This window comes from Hyperolius riggenbachi, chromosome 1 (assembly GCF_040937935.1).
Source record: "Hyperolius riggenbachi isolate aHypRig1 chromosome 1, aHypRig1.pri, whole genome shotgun sequence".
Classification (NCBI taxonomy): Eukaryota; Metazoa; Chordata; class Amphibia; order Anura; family Hyperoliidae; genus Hyperolius; species Hyperolius riggenbachi.
Window position 1 is genome coordinate 11,207,094 of NC_090646.1, and position 13,799 is coordinate 11,220,892.

The window sequence follows — 13,799 nt, forward strand, 5'->3', positions numbered from 1 at the left end:
ACCAGCGTGCTAACTGTTAGCACCACTTTGTGAATCAGGCCCATAGTGTGGATCCAGCCTAACTGTTCAGAATCAGGTGCAGACTTGTTTTTATTTGACCAAATAAGTTTGTACCTACAAGGAATTAGACTGGCAGTTGCTTAACGGTTGCAGACAAAGTGATACAAGGACAGGCAGTATAGATAAACAACTCAAGGACAGCATATAAGGTAAATGATAGTAAACTTTAATGCTTTCCAGTCCTGGAGGTCTCAGCATTGCGGTTTACGCTGGATCAGTTAGCCTGATTTGAACTTATACCAAGTTAGGACAAGCGTGTCTAGTTTCAGTGGGGGTGATGCTGTGGCCTCCGCAGCCTGGTCTTCCTCGTCTGGTGAGGATGGGCCGGAAGACTGCTGTTCTGCATCTTCTTGCTGGTCCTCCGACATTAGCCGGCGCCTGGAGAAGAAATAGGAGGTTATTCCTGTATTTACTTGAGGTGTTGCCTATTTTGTATAAGCTTTACACACACATATATTCTGCTTTGTGAAAATGTCACTACAAGACGTTTCCTTCTGTCCCCCTTTATTTCTCATTCTGTCCTCGTTGGTGCCACTTTCTGGCCCCCTTTGTGCCTTCTTGTGTACCCCTGTGCCTCCTTCTGTCCCCCCTGTGCCTCCTTTTGTCTCCTTGTGCCTCCTTCTGTCCCCCTGTGCCTCCTTTTGTCTCCTTGTGCCTCCTTCTGTCCCCCTGTTCCTCCTTCTGTCCCCCTGTTCCTCCTCCTTTCTCCCTGTTCCTCCTTCTGTCCCCCTGTGCCTCCTCCTTTCTCCCTGTTCCTCCTTCTGTCCCCCTGTTCCTCCTCCTTTCTCCCTGTTCCTCCTTCTGTCCCCCTGTGCCTCCTCCTTTCTCCCTGTTCCTCCTTCTGTCCCCCTGTGCCTCCTCCTTTCTCCCTGTTCCTCCTTCTGTCCCCCTGTGCCTCCTCCTTTCTCCCTGTTCCTCCTTCTGTCCCCCTGTTCCTCCTTCTGTCCCCCTGTTCCTCCTTCTGTCTCCCTGTTCCTCCTTCTGTCCCCCTGTTCCTCCTGTCCCCCTGTTCCTCCTTCTGTCTCCCTGTACCTCCGTCTGTCCCTGTGTGTGCCTCATTCTGTCCCCTTGTGCCTCCTTCTGTTCCCCTGTTCCTCCTGTCCCTCCTTCTGTCTCCCTGTACCTCCTTATGTCCCCTTGTTCCTCCTTATGTCACACTCTTCCTTTGTGCAGTATATGTATGTTATGTGAAAAGGTTATACAGACTTAACACACATTACAGCCTTGTCAGTTCACTAGCACTCAGAGCCGAGACAAGGTCCTCCAGCACCCAAGGCTGAGACACCAAAGTGCGCCCCCCCATCCCTCCCACCCCAGCCGTCACACACTGATTGCTATTAGACTAAGAGGCGCCCCAGGGCCCCCAACATCTCTAGTTATCTGGCTTGCAGTCACTGCCATGTATACTTTTCCTTATATACAGTATATCTGCTTCAAACACAATAGGGGAATGATAGCTGAGTGATTTGTGCGCCCCCTCCTACACTGCGACCTGAGGCTGGAGCCTCTCTTGCCTCTACCTCGGCCCCACCCTGCTCCACTCCCTCTTATAATGCCTGAACCCTGAGGCTGGAGCCTCTCTCGCCTCTGTCTCGGCCCGGCCCTGCTAGCACTGCAGCACTAAGTGTATTGTGTATGACTGTCAGTGTAGTGTGAGCTGGCATAGCCGGCCTTTGACCTGAGCGACCCGAGTGGTCGTTCAGGGCACTGGCTTCCAAGGGGGCAACTAGAGCTGGCTATCTAATGGAGGGAGGGCACCTGTCAAATATCTGATCGATATCTGCTTAAAATGATTACCAACTCAGTAAAGGACCAGCCTTTAAAGCGTCATAACCAAAATTAGACAGAAGTGGGTACGTGCTCACTATAAACAGAATATTTATAGGTTAACAGTTTTACCTCTGAAAGAAAAACGCAACACTCAGCTGTAGAATTTTATAAAATTATCTTGTTAAGAAAAATAGATAAAGCATTTATATACAGGAATATACATCTCTCCAGTTGTTGTCAATTCATCCAAAAATACATTTTCAAAGTTCCTTTAGTTAAACCAGTCCATTTCAATATAGCAAATATTCTGCTGTAGCTTTTATCCTTAATCGATTGTGTTGTCTCGAGATTGAACAGTGTATGTTACACACAATATAGCTTTATCCTTAACCTCTTGAGGACTGCAGGGCTAAACCCCTCTAGTGACCAGGCAATTTTTAGTTTAAAAGGCCACTGCAGCTTTAAGGCCAAGCTGCAGGGCCGCACAACATAGCACACGAGTGATTCCCCCCCCCCTTTTCTCCCCACCAACAGAGCTCTCTGTTGGTGGGGTCTGATCGCTCCCCCCATGTTTATTTTTTTTATAATAAATATTATTGTTGCCATTTTTTTAAAAAAAAAACCTCTTCCTTTAAATCCCTTCCCTCCCTCACTCCCTCCCTCCCCACAGCCGGCCAATTATGGTGATCGGCTGTCATAGGCTTCTGCCTATGAGAACCGATCGCTCTCTTGTCCCCCAGGGGGACAGCCGTGTCACACGGCTGTCCCCAGTGCAGCACTGCTGCTGATCGCAGCGCTGCACAGAGTAAATAGACGGCGATCACGCCATCTAACAGTCTCCCGAGCGGCAATAGCCGCTCGGAGACTGAAGGCGGGGCGGAGCTCCGCCCCCCAAGCAGGAGATGCGCGCGCAGCCTGCGCGCGACTTTACGCCAATTGGCGTTAGGCGGTCCTGGGGCTGCCGCCGCGGCCACGCCTACTGGCGTGACGCGGTCGGCAAGAGGTTAAAAGATGATTTATGAAGTTCTATTCTTATATGAAGAACTTAAAGTAGATATATCTTAATCCTTCAAAGCTTGATAATTGCTTCTAAGCTTTCAATTGCGTTTGAATAGTAAAACTTATAGCATAGAAAAAAGTTATCTAAAACTCAAAAAACTGCTGAAGTTTAAAAAGACAAGTCTTTAACTTTTGCATAGACTAATTGTCAAAGAATTCACCAAGAATTATTGCATATTACCTCTCTTGGGTTTCAGAATCTCCTGGCTACCTGTACTGGAGGCACTGACGCCTGGCTACCTATGGGGGGAGACCTACACCTGACTTCCTATACTGGGGGCACCTATACCTGGCTACCTACCTATACTGAATCTGAGGGCGATTCTTTTTCATGGCGGGGACGCACTGCGGCTATAACACTTGGTTAAAAATTCGATCAGTGCTGTGCTATCATTGTAAATGGGGGGGGGGGGGGGGGGGCAGCTAGCTGTCCCATTAATAGTTTTTATTAATATTCCTGAAAGTTTCTAGCGTTAATTTTTAAGTGTATTCAGGATAATGCACTCTTTCCATCCATTTTGAGGTTATTAGTATTCTATTATACATATGCGACGTGTCACGGAGATCTGAGCGTTTGGTGTGATGTGTCACAACTTCAAAAAGGGTACTCAGGAGAAAAGGTGAAGTGTGTGGTGTGTGTGTGTGTGGTGTGTGTGGTGTGTGTGGTGTGTGTTGTGTGGTGTGTGGTGTGTGGTGTGTGTTGTGTGTGGTGTGTGGTGTGGGTGGTGTGTGGTGTGTGGTGTGTGGTGTGTGTGGTGTGTGGTGTGTGTTGTGTGTGGTGTGTGGTGTGTGGTGTGTGTTGTGTGTGGTGTGTGTGTTGTGTGTGGTGTGTGTGGTGTGTGTTGTGTGGTGTGTGTGGTGTGTGGTGTGTGGTGTGTGTTGTGTGTGGTGTGTGTGTTGTGTGTGGTGTGTGTGTTGTGTGTGGTGTGTGGTGTGTGTTGTGTGTGGTGTGTGGTGTGTGGTGTGTGTTGTGTGGTGTGTGGGGTGTGTGGTGTGTGTTGTGTGGTGTGTGTTGTGTGTGGTGTGTGTGTGTGTGGTGTGTGTGGTGTGTGTGGTGTGTGGTGTGTGTTGTGTTGTGTGTGGTGTGTGGTGTGTGTGGTGTGTGTGGTGTGTGGTGTGTGGTGTGTGGTGTGTGTGGTGTGTGGTGTGTGGTGTGTGTTGTGTGGTGTGTGTGTGTGTGGTGTGTGTTGTGTGTTGTGTGGTGTGTGTGGTGTGTGGTGTGTGGTGTGTGTTGTGTGTTGTGTGTGTTGTGTGTGGTGTGTGGTGTGTGTGGTGTGTGGTGTGTGGTGTGTGTGGTGTGTGGTGTGTGTGGTGTGTGTGGTGTGTGTTGTGTTTGGTGTGTGTTGTGTGTGGTGTGTGGTGTGTGTTGTGTGTGGTGTGTGTTGTGGGTTGTGTGTGGTGTGTGGTGTGTGTTGTGTGTGGTGTGTGGTGTGTGTTGTGTGGTGTGTGTGGTGTGTGTTGTGTGTGTTGTGTGTGGTGTGTGTGGTGTGTGGTGTGTGTTGTGTTGTGTGTGGTGTGTGGTGTGTGTGGTGTGTGTGGTGTGTGGTGTGTGGTGTGTGTGGTGTGTGGTGTGTGGTGTGTGTTGTGTGTGGTGTGTGTGTGGTGTGTGTTGTGTGGTGTGTGTGGTGTGTGGTGTGTGGTGTGTGTTGTGTGTTGTGTGTGTTGTGTGTGGTGTGTGGTGTGTGGTGTGTGTGGTGTGTGGTGTGTGTTGTGTGTGGTGTGTGGTGTGTGTGGTGTGTGTGGTGTGTGTGGTGTGTGTGTGTGTGGTGTGTGTTGTGTGTGGTGTGTGGTGTGTGTGGTGTGTGGGTGTGTGTGGGTGTGTGGTGTGGGTGTGTGTGGTGTGTGTGGGTGTGTGTGGTGTGTGTGGTGGTGTGGTGTGTGGTGTGTGTGGTGTGTGTGGTGTGTGGTGTGGGTGTGTGTGGTGTGTGGTGTGTGTTGTGTGTGGTGTGTGGTGTGTGTTGTGTGGTGTGTGTGGTGTGTGTTGTGTGTGTGGTGTGTGGTGTGTGTTGTGTGTGGTGTGTGTTGTGTGTGGTGTGTGTTGTGTGTGGTGTGTGGTGTGTGTTGTGTGTGGTGTGTGTGGTGTGTGGTGTGTGTTGTGTGGTGTGTGTTGTGTGGTGTGGGTTGTGTGTGGTGTGTGGTGTGTGTTGTGTGGTGTGTGTTGTGTGGTGTGGGTGGTGTGTGGTGTGTGGTGTGTGTTGTGTGTGGTGTGTGGTGTGTGTGTGTGTGTGTGTGTGTGTGTGTGTGTGTGTGTGTGTGTGTGTGTGTGTGTGTGTGTGGTGTGGTGTGTGTGTGGTGTGTGGTGTGTGTGGTGTGTGGTGTGTGGTGTGTGGTGTGTGGTGTGTGGTGTGTGTGTGTGTGTGTGTGTGTGTGTGTGTGTGTGTGTGTGTGTGTGTGTGTGTGTGTGTGTGTGTGTGGTGTGTGGTGTGTGTGGTGTGTGGTGTGTGGTGTGTGGTGTGTGTGGTGTGTGTGGTGTGGGTTGTGTGTGGTGTGGGTTGTGTGCTTAGCATTAATTGTACCGTGTGTGTGTGTATTACTACCAGTGTACTGTGACAGGGCAGCCATTTTTTGTGTCGCTGTTTGTTTTATGATCCAGTTCACCACAACAAATACACAGCAGCGTGCTCTCATTCCTGCATTACAGTTTACAATGTCGCAGTCGTATGTTTTGTGGTGATGCAGATCCATTCTATTGCAGAAACAATAAATCACAGTGCAAATGTATTCCTGCATTAAAGTTTTCAGTTACAGTTCTATCGTTCCATGGAGACGCACCATTATACTGCTTATGTCACAGTGTTGAGCTGCGCTCTCCTTATATCCTAAAAAACAAGATTTATACTCATAGCGTAATTCCGTAATTTTTTGTATCACACACCACCCAGTGATAGTGAAAATAGTCTGAGCCACTCGTGAATCCTTCCCCTACTACAGATTGCGCTCACCAGATTGTAGCCACCTCAGAAACCAGGTTTAGGGAGGATCGCGACTCCTGGTCGAAACGGCGTCCTCCCGTCAAACAACGTTCTAACCTAAGCTGGTAACGTTCTTTTTTCCCCCGTTTATTTTTACGCAAATATCCGTGTGTGTTATCTTTGTAACTCTTAATTGTGTAACTTTTTTACTTTGTCTTTTTGTAAACTTTTGTATATATTAAGTTCTGCATTGTTCTATGTTTTTCTAGAATATTAAATTATTATTTAATAAGTTTGACTTCTGCCGTACTAAACTAACACTCATAGCCTAGAAGAGACTGAAGTGTACCCGTGTATAAGTTCATGCCTAATTGTACGCTTGAGCAACACTACCGTATGAAATTGTAATTGCATTGTGTGTGGGGGCGTTTGTCATACGTTGGCCTAAGCGCGCAGCTGACCCAACGTACGAACAACGCCAGTGCGAGTAGCGACAGCAGAGTGGCTAACAGTAACGTTCGGAACGACTGTTAGTGGGTCTTTGCTTCACGACAGTGTAAGATTGCAACTGTGTGTGTGTGTGGGTGCGTGGCGTTCCCGTATTTGGCCTAAGCGCAAAGCTGACCCAAATACGAAAACGCGGAGTGCGCGCTGAAGACTAGACAGCAGACTGGAAGTGTCTAGCGAACCGCTAGTGGTCGCAGTGAGAGGTGTTCTGAGGGGTCCCAGCCTTGTTTTAGCTTGACTAAGGCTGCTTCCCCTCTCAGTCTGGTCAAACCCGCAGTCGGGAACAGTATACGCAGGCGTGCCGCGGGCCGGTTCCTGACATAATTGGCTGGCAGTGGTGGGATCGTTTAGTACATTAGTACGCAGTTTAGCTTGCTATTCTGAGTACTAAAGGCTGGAAGCTTGCTAGAAGCAACTAGCCTACAGAAGTCTACTCAGTGCAGAATCTATATACGTTTTTTTTTGTTCAAAGATACACACGTGGTATTTTGCTTTCCCTTCCCCCCTTTGTTCTTTTTATTTTTTGCAACACGATGGCTCAGAAAGCATCCAGCTATGCAAGGCAAAACAAAGAGATGCTACTCAACCTGTGTGAGCACAGAGGCATCGAGACGGTGAGCGGCCAGACGAAGGAGCAGTTGGTTCGTGCCCTCGAGGAGTATGAGGCAGAGCAAGCCCGTGCTTCAACGTCAGCGGATGCAGCTCACGACACGCCAGAGGAGGAATCGCTCCCGCCACAGAATGCGAGTGGAGACGATGTCCTGGACGATCCACCGAGCAGGGAGATGCCATCTCTGGAAGCTGATCTACAGCTACTGAACTCGGCTGATCCTGAACTGCGCCTAAAGCTGATCCTACTGCACCGACAGGCAGAGAAGGAACAAGCAGCACAGCGACTCCAGGCCGAGAGGGAACAAGCTGCACAAAGACACCAGGCCGAGAGGGAAAGAGCTGAACGGCAACACCAACTGGAGCTGGCTAAACTTCAGCAGCAGAACCGGTCTGCTGGACCCGCAGAACGCGAAGGTGAGCGAGTCCACAGAATCCCCCTGGATAAGTTCCCCGCTATGGACAAGGACTCTGACATAGACACTTTCCTACAGGGGTTTGAAAGGACTTGTCGGCAGTATGGGGTGCCCCGTGAGCAGTGGGCAAGATACCTCACACCAGGGCTGAGAGGCAAGGCCCTGGAGGCGTTTGTGAGTCTCCCCCAGGAGGAAGAAACAGACTTTGAGGCAATTAAGAAAGCCATCATTGCACGATACCACCTCACGCCAGAGGTGTATCGAAAACGTTTCAGGACAGTGCAGCGAGGTCTTAATGACAGTTACCTGGATCATGCTTGCAACCTGCGCACTGCTTTCCAGCAGTGGTTAAAAGGACTGTCGGTTGAAACCTTTGATGCCCTGCAGGAGCTGATGATAAAAGACCAGTTCCTACACACCTGTCCTGTTGAGGTCCGGCTGTTTGTGCTGGATCGAGAACCAAAGACAGTGGATGAGGCTGCGGAAATGGCCGATGCCTACACCGCCCATAGAGCACCTGAGTCCCGGAGGACTACTACGCCCAGCTGGAGAGGAGAACAGATGGCTAAACCTGTTTCACCCAGCACCCAGAGGAGGCAAGCACCGCTGTCTCCTGGATTCAGGCAACCAACCACTGACACTCGGAAATGCTTTGTATGTGACAGGGTGGGTCATATCAGCATGACTTGCCCAGAGAGGAAGAGGGAGGCCCCAAAATCCAGTGAGGCCTCAAACCCCAGTGAAGTCCCAACGGCTTTGTGTGCTACCAGGAATGCCACTGGCTATGCAGAGAATCTGCAGCTTGTCTCGGTTGGGGGTACAGTTGCCACTGGGCTGAGAGACACTGGAGCAGAAGTGACTCTCATACATCCCCAGCTTGTGAACCCAGAGCAGTACATACCTGGGAAAATGATTGCTGTCAGAGGAATTAGGGGTGTCACCCCAGCCATACCCACCGCCTTGGTCCACCTGGATTGGGGGGCCGGCAGTGGACTGAAAGAAGTTGGGGTAACTGACAAAATCCCCACCAACGTTTTGCTGGGTACTGACCTGGGACGGTTAGTGGCCCGGTATGAGCCTACCCCAAACCCTGTGGGGCCTGCACCCCCAGCAGAAGTTCAGGACTCTTGCAAGGTACTGTCTGATAATGCTGTGCAAATGGGGAGTGCTGGTGAGGCCCCAGGGGCTATGGACTGTGTGCTAGGAGCCAGCCCTAGTGAGTCTCCAGTGCCTAGGCCTGGAGTGGAACCTGTTGATACCAAGAATGCAGAAACTGATGAGGTCATTTATGACGGACGGACTATCGAGGCGATCGAGGCAGGAACTGTTATTGCTACTTGTGAAGTGCTGAGTAGCAATGTGTGTAAAGATACAGATAATGTTGATGTTTTATGTGATGTCCCAAATGACAATATATGTAGGGCTGATAATGCTGTGTGTCATGTGGACACTCCGTCAGCTGCAGGAGGAACCCGCGGCGCTCGCTGGGCTGCAGCAGGTGGACTGTCCACTGAAGGGGCAGACGGCACCAGGCCAGATCCTTCCCCTTCAGATGGTTTCAAGACCAAAGGTGATGTGGTTTATGATATGTGTAAGGTGGGCGCTCCCTCGGCTGCCGTGGTAACACGCAGCGCTAGCGAGTCTACAGCAGAGGGAGTGTCCACCGAAGTGGCAAATGTTGCTGGGTCAGCCACATCCACTTCGGAACCTGGCTCTGAGGGCCCAGGAGCCTCTCCGTCTGCAGCCTTCCTGGAATGTGTGACAGGCAGCACTGAGCTCTCTGGGGCTGTTCAATTTGACAGCACCCTGGAAGAGCTCAGGGGGCTAGCCAGCAGGTCACCAGCTGGGAGGGGCGGGCTGAGAGGGTTCTGGGAAGTTATTCCCTCGGAGCTGTCCGAAGTGGAGGAGGCAGCCCGGCAGAGAATCGTTCCCCAAAGGGACCGAGAGATAGCTCCTGCCACTATAGAGAAGGTGCGTGTAGCGACGGTTGGAACCCTCCCCCAGCTGCAGCACTGTCTCTATGGTCGCAAATTCACGGTCGTCACTGACCCGCATTCCCCTGGTTGGTTACGTCAGGTTGCCAAGGGCAACGACACATTGCAGCAACCTGACCTAGCTTTCCAGTCGTGTAGCTTGGAGCTAACTGACAGGTGGGGAACCCTCCTGAGGATGCTAAAGGGTTACCCCACCCGGCCAGGCCGTCAATGTAGGCTTTGGCAGGATGATTCGTTAGAACCACCTGCCAGCGCTATCCGGAAGGGGAGCAATCATGGGAATGCTGATGGGTTGTCCCATCAAGCAGAACCAACAACAATGTAGGCGCAGGCAGGATAATCTGGGAAGATCATCTGCCTTGCCCCATTCTAAAGAGGGGAGGTGTGGTGATATATTGGGGTGCTGATAAAGTTAAGGATAATAACAGAACATATTTCTGTCTTTTTTCTGTCTACTGGGTAAAACCTCAGATGTGTATTGTGCTTGGTAGTAATTGGTCACCTGGCCAGAGTAATCTGAAGGATAATGTAAGTCTGCATGTAAATGTACATTACCTCTGCCCTCATTGTCCAGCCAGGGAAACTGTGTGTACTGTTAATTAGCAGCCAATTGAGGAAGAATAGGCTGGTCGGCATGGCTTTTGAACTGGAATCAGCCATTGTCCCATCATACAAAGCAAGCCTGCCAGAATGTTGGGGATGGGAAGCGGACACCTGAAGGGGTTGGAAATTTCTACAGACTTTAAAAACGGAAGTGGAATTGCTTTGAAATCTGTAAGTGTAAACAGGATTACAGGCAAACTGCTACCTGTAACCAAAATTCGATCTTTTCATGGATGTGCTAAAATACACTTTAACCAAGGAAATAATGTGGAGGAAGCTTTTTGATGTCTGCAGAGTTCAATGGGTGAGATTGTATCCTGCCAAACTTCAAGAAGCTAAAACAGGAACCCCCTTTGAAGTGCATATCACAAGAAGGATTATGACAAGCGTTCGGTGATGTCACAAACGGGGAAACTGCATTAGTTCCTGGGGGCTGGACATTAAATGCCCCAGGGGACACTTCAGACTATTTAAGGTGGCCCAAGACAGCCACCGGTATCTTCTCTCGGAGGTAGCGAATAGCTAGGGAGGATCGCGACTCCTGGTCGAAACGGCGTCCTCCCGTCAAACAACGTTCTAACCTAAGCTGGTAACGTTCTTTTTTCCCCCGTTTATTTTTACGCAAATATCCGTGTGTGTTATCTTTGTAACTCTTAATTGTGTAACTTTTTTACTTTGTCTTTTTGTAAACTTTTGTATATATTAAGTTCTGCATTGTTCTATGTTTTTCTAGAATATTAAATTATTATTTAATAAGTTTGACTTCTGCCGTACTAAACTAACACTCATAGCCTAGAAGAGACTGAAGTGTACCCGTGTATAAGTTCATGCCTAATTGTACGCTTGAGCAACACTACCGTATGAAATTGTAATTGCATTGTGTGTGGGGGCTATGTCATACGTTGGCCTAAGCGCGCAGCTGACCCAACGTACGAACAACGCCAGTGCGAGTAGCGACAGCAGAGTGGCTAACAGTATCGTTCGTAACGACTGTTAGTGGGTCTTTGCTTCACGACAGTGTAAGATTGCAACTGTGTGTGTGTGTGGGTGCGTGGCGTTCCCGTATTTGGCCTAAGCGCAAAGCTGACCCAAATACGAAAACGCGGAGTGCGCGCTGAAGACTCGACAGCAGAGTGGAAGTGTCTAGCGAACCGCTAGTGGTGGCAGTGAGAGGTGTTCTGAGGGGTCCCAGCCTTGTTTTAGCTTGACTAAAGCTGCTTCCCCTCTCAGTCTGGTCAAACCCGCAGTCGGGAACAGTATACGCAGGCGTGCCGCGGGCCGGTTCCTGACAAGGACAGCCGTTATTGGTAATCAGGGGGAAAGTGAAGCCTTCACACAGCAGGGCACAGGACTGTGCTCATACCTGACTCTGTGCTCTAAGTTCCCCAAAGCTGCTCCATGCTCTGTACACACACTGCTGCTCCATGCTCTGTACACACGCTGCTGCTCCATGCTCTGTACACACGCTGCTGCTCCATGCTCTGTACACACGCTGCTGCTCCATGCTCTGTACACATGCTGCTGCTCCATGCTCTGTACACTCGCCGCTGCTCCATGCTCTGTACGCACGCTGCTGCTCCATGCTCTGTACGCACGCCACTGCTCCATGCTCTGTACGCACGCTGCTCTGCACACACACGCTGCTGCTCCATGCTCTGTACACACGCTGCTGCTCCATGCTCTGTACACACGCTGCTGCTCCATGCTCTGTACACACGCTGCTGCTCCATGCTCTGTACACACGCTGCTGCTCCATGCTCTGTACACACGCTGCTGCTCCATGCTCTGTACACACGCTGCTGCTCCATGCTCTGTACACATGCTGCTGCTCCATGCTCTGTACACATGCTTCTGCTCCATGCTCTGTACACACGCTGCTGCTCCATGCTCTGTACACACGCTGCTTCTCCATGCTCTGTACACACAATGCTTCTCCATGCTCTGTACACACGCTGTTTCTCCATGCTCTGTTCACACACTGCTGCTCCATGCTCTGTACACACGCTGCTGCTCCATGCTCTGTACACACGCTGCTGCCCCATGCTCTGTACACACGCAGCTGCCCCATGCTCTGTACACACTGCTGCTCCATGCTCTGTGCACACGCTGCTGCTCCATGCTCTGTACACACGCTGCTGCCCATGCTCTGTACACACGCAGCTGCCCCATGCTCTGTACACACTGCTGCTCCATGCTCTGTACACACGCTGCTGCTCCATGCTCTGTACACACGCTGCTGCTCCATGCTCTGTACACACGCAGCTGCTCCATGCTCTGTACACACGCTGCTGCTCCATGCTCTGTACACACGCTGCTGCTCCATGCTCTGTACACACGCTGCTGCTCCATGCTCTGTACACACACTGCTGCTCCATGCTCTGTACACACGCTGCTGCTCCATGCTCTGTACACAGGCTGCTGCTCCATGCTCTGTACACACGCTGCTGCTCCATGCTCTGTACACCCACTGCTGCTCCATGCTCTGTACACACACTGCTGCTCCATGCTTTGTACACACGCTGCTGCTCCATGCTCTGTACACACACTGCTGCTCCATGCTCTGTACACACGCTGCTACTCCATGCTCTGTACACACACTGCTGCTCCATGCTCTGTACAGACACTGCTGCTCCATGCTCTGTACACACTGCTGCTCCATGCTCTGTACACACGCTGCTGCCCATGCTCTGTACACACCCTACTGCTCCATGCTCTGTACACACGCTGCTGCTCCATGCTCTGTACACACACTGCTGCTCCATGCTCTGTACACACTGCTGCTCCATGCTCTGTACACACGCTGCTGCCCATGCTCTGTACACACCCTACTGCTCCATGCTCTGTACACACGCTGCTGCTCCATGCTCTGTACACACGCTGCTGCTCCATGCTCTGTACACACACTGCTGCTCCATGCTCTGTACACATGCTGCTGCTCCATACTCTGTACACCCGCTGCTGCCCCATGCTCTGTACACACGCTGCTGCTCCATGCTCTGTACACACCCACACTGCTGCTCCATGCTCTGTACACACGCTGCTGCTACATCCAAAGTCAACTGAAGCAGGGAAAGAAAGGGGGCAGTGCTGTGAGCTGCAGGATACCTGCAGATATTCTGGTGTCTCACCTTGTTTCTGTCCCCAGACACTGCACCAGCCCTGGTCTGAGGGGGAATTCTGGGCAGCTGTAATACCCCATGCATATGCCAATGGGTGGAGACAGTCCCCCATTCACTTCACCACTTTCTAGGGATGGCCAATGTGGTGGGGATGGCAATATTACTGCTGCTAGTACGGGGGAGCACCGGCCCTTAACCCTAAGTGCCACCTGCATACTTCCACTAAAAGTAAACGGACAGTTCTCCCCCCCCCTATACACACACACACACACACACACACAAACTCACACACACACCCATACACCCATACACACACACACTACACACACACAAACTCACACACACACCCATACACCCATACACACACACACACTACACACACACATACACACATTATACACACACACATACACACACACACATACACACACACAAACTCACACACACACCCATACATGCTCCATGCTCTGTACACACGCTGCTGCTCCATGCTCTGTACACACGCTGCTTCTCCATGCTCTGTACACACAATGCTTCTCCATGCTCTGTACACACGCTGTTTCTCCATGCTCTGTTCACACACTGCTGCTCCATGCTCTGTACACACGCTGCTGCTCCATGCTCTGTACACACGCTGCTGCCCCATGCTCTGTACACACGCAGCTGCCCCATGCTCTGTACACACTGCTGCTCCATGCTCTGTGCACACGCTGCTGCTCCATGCTCTGTACACACGCTGCTGCCCATGCT

At 50.9% G+C, this 13,799-nt stretch overlaps 1 long non-coding RNA gene across 1 annotated transcript in view; it reads right to left on the reverse strand.

Moving 5' to 3' along the window:
* Positions 1-205: 205 nt before the first annotated feature.
* LOC137544927 (uncharacterized) overlaps positions 206-13,799 on the reverse strand; it is a 30,418-nt gene continuing 16,824 nt past the window's right edge. The window contains exon 3 of the long non-coding RNA XR_011025941.1: positions 206-438. This is a non-coding gene — a long non-coding RNA (uncharacterized lncRNA). The remainder of the gene's footprint in view (positions 439-13,799) is intronic.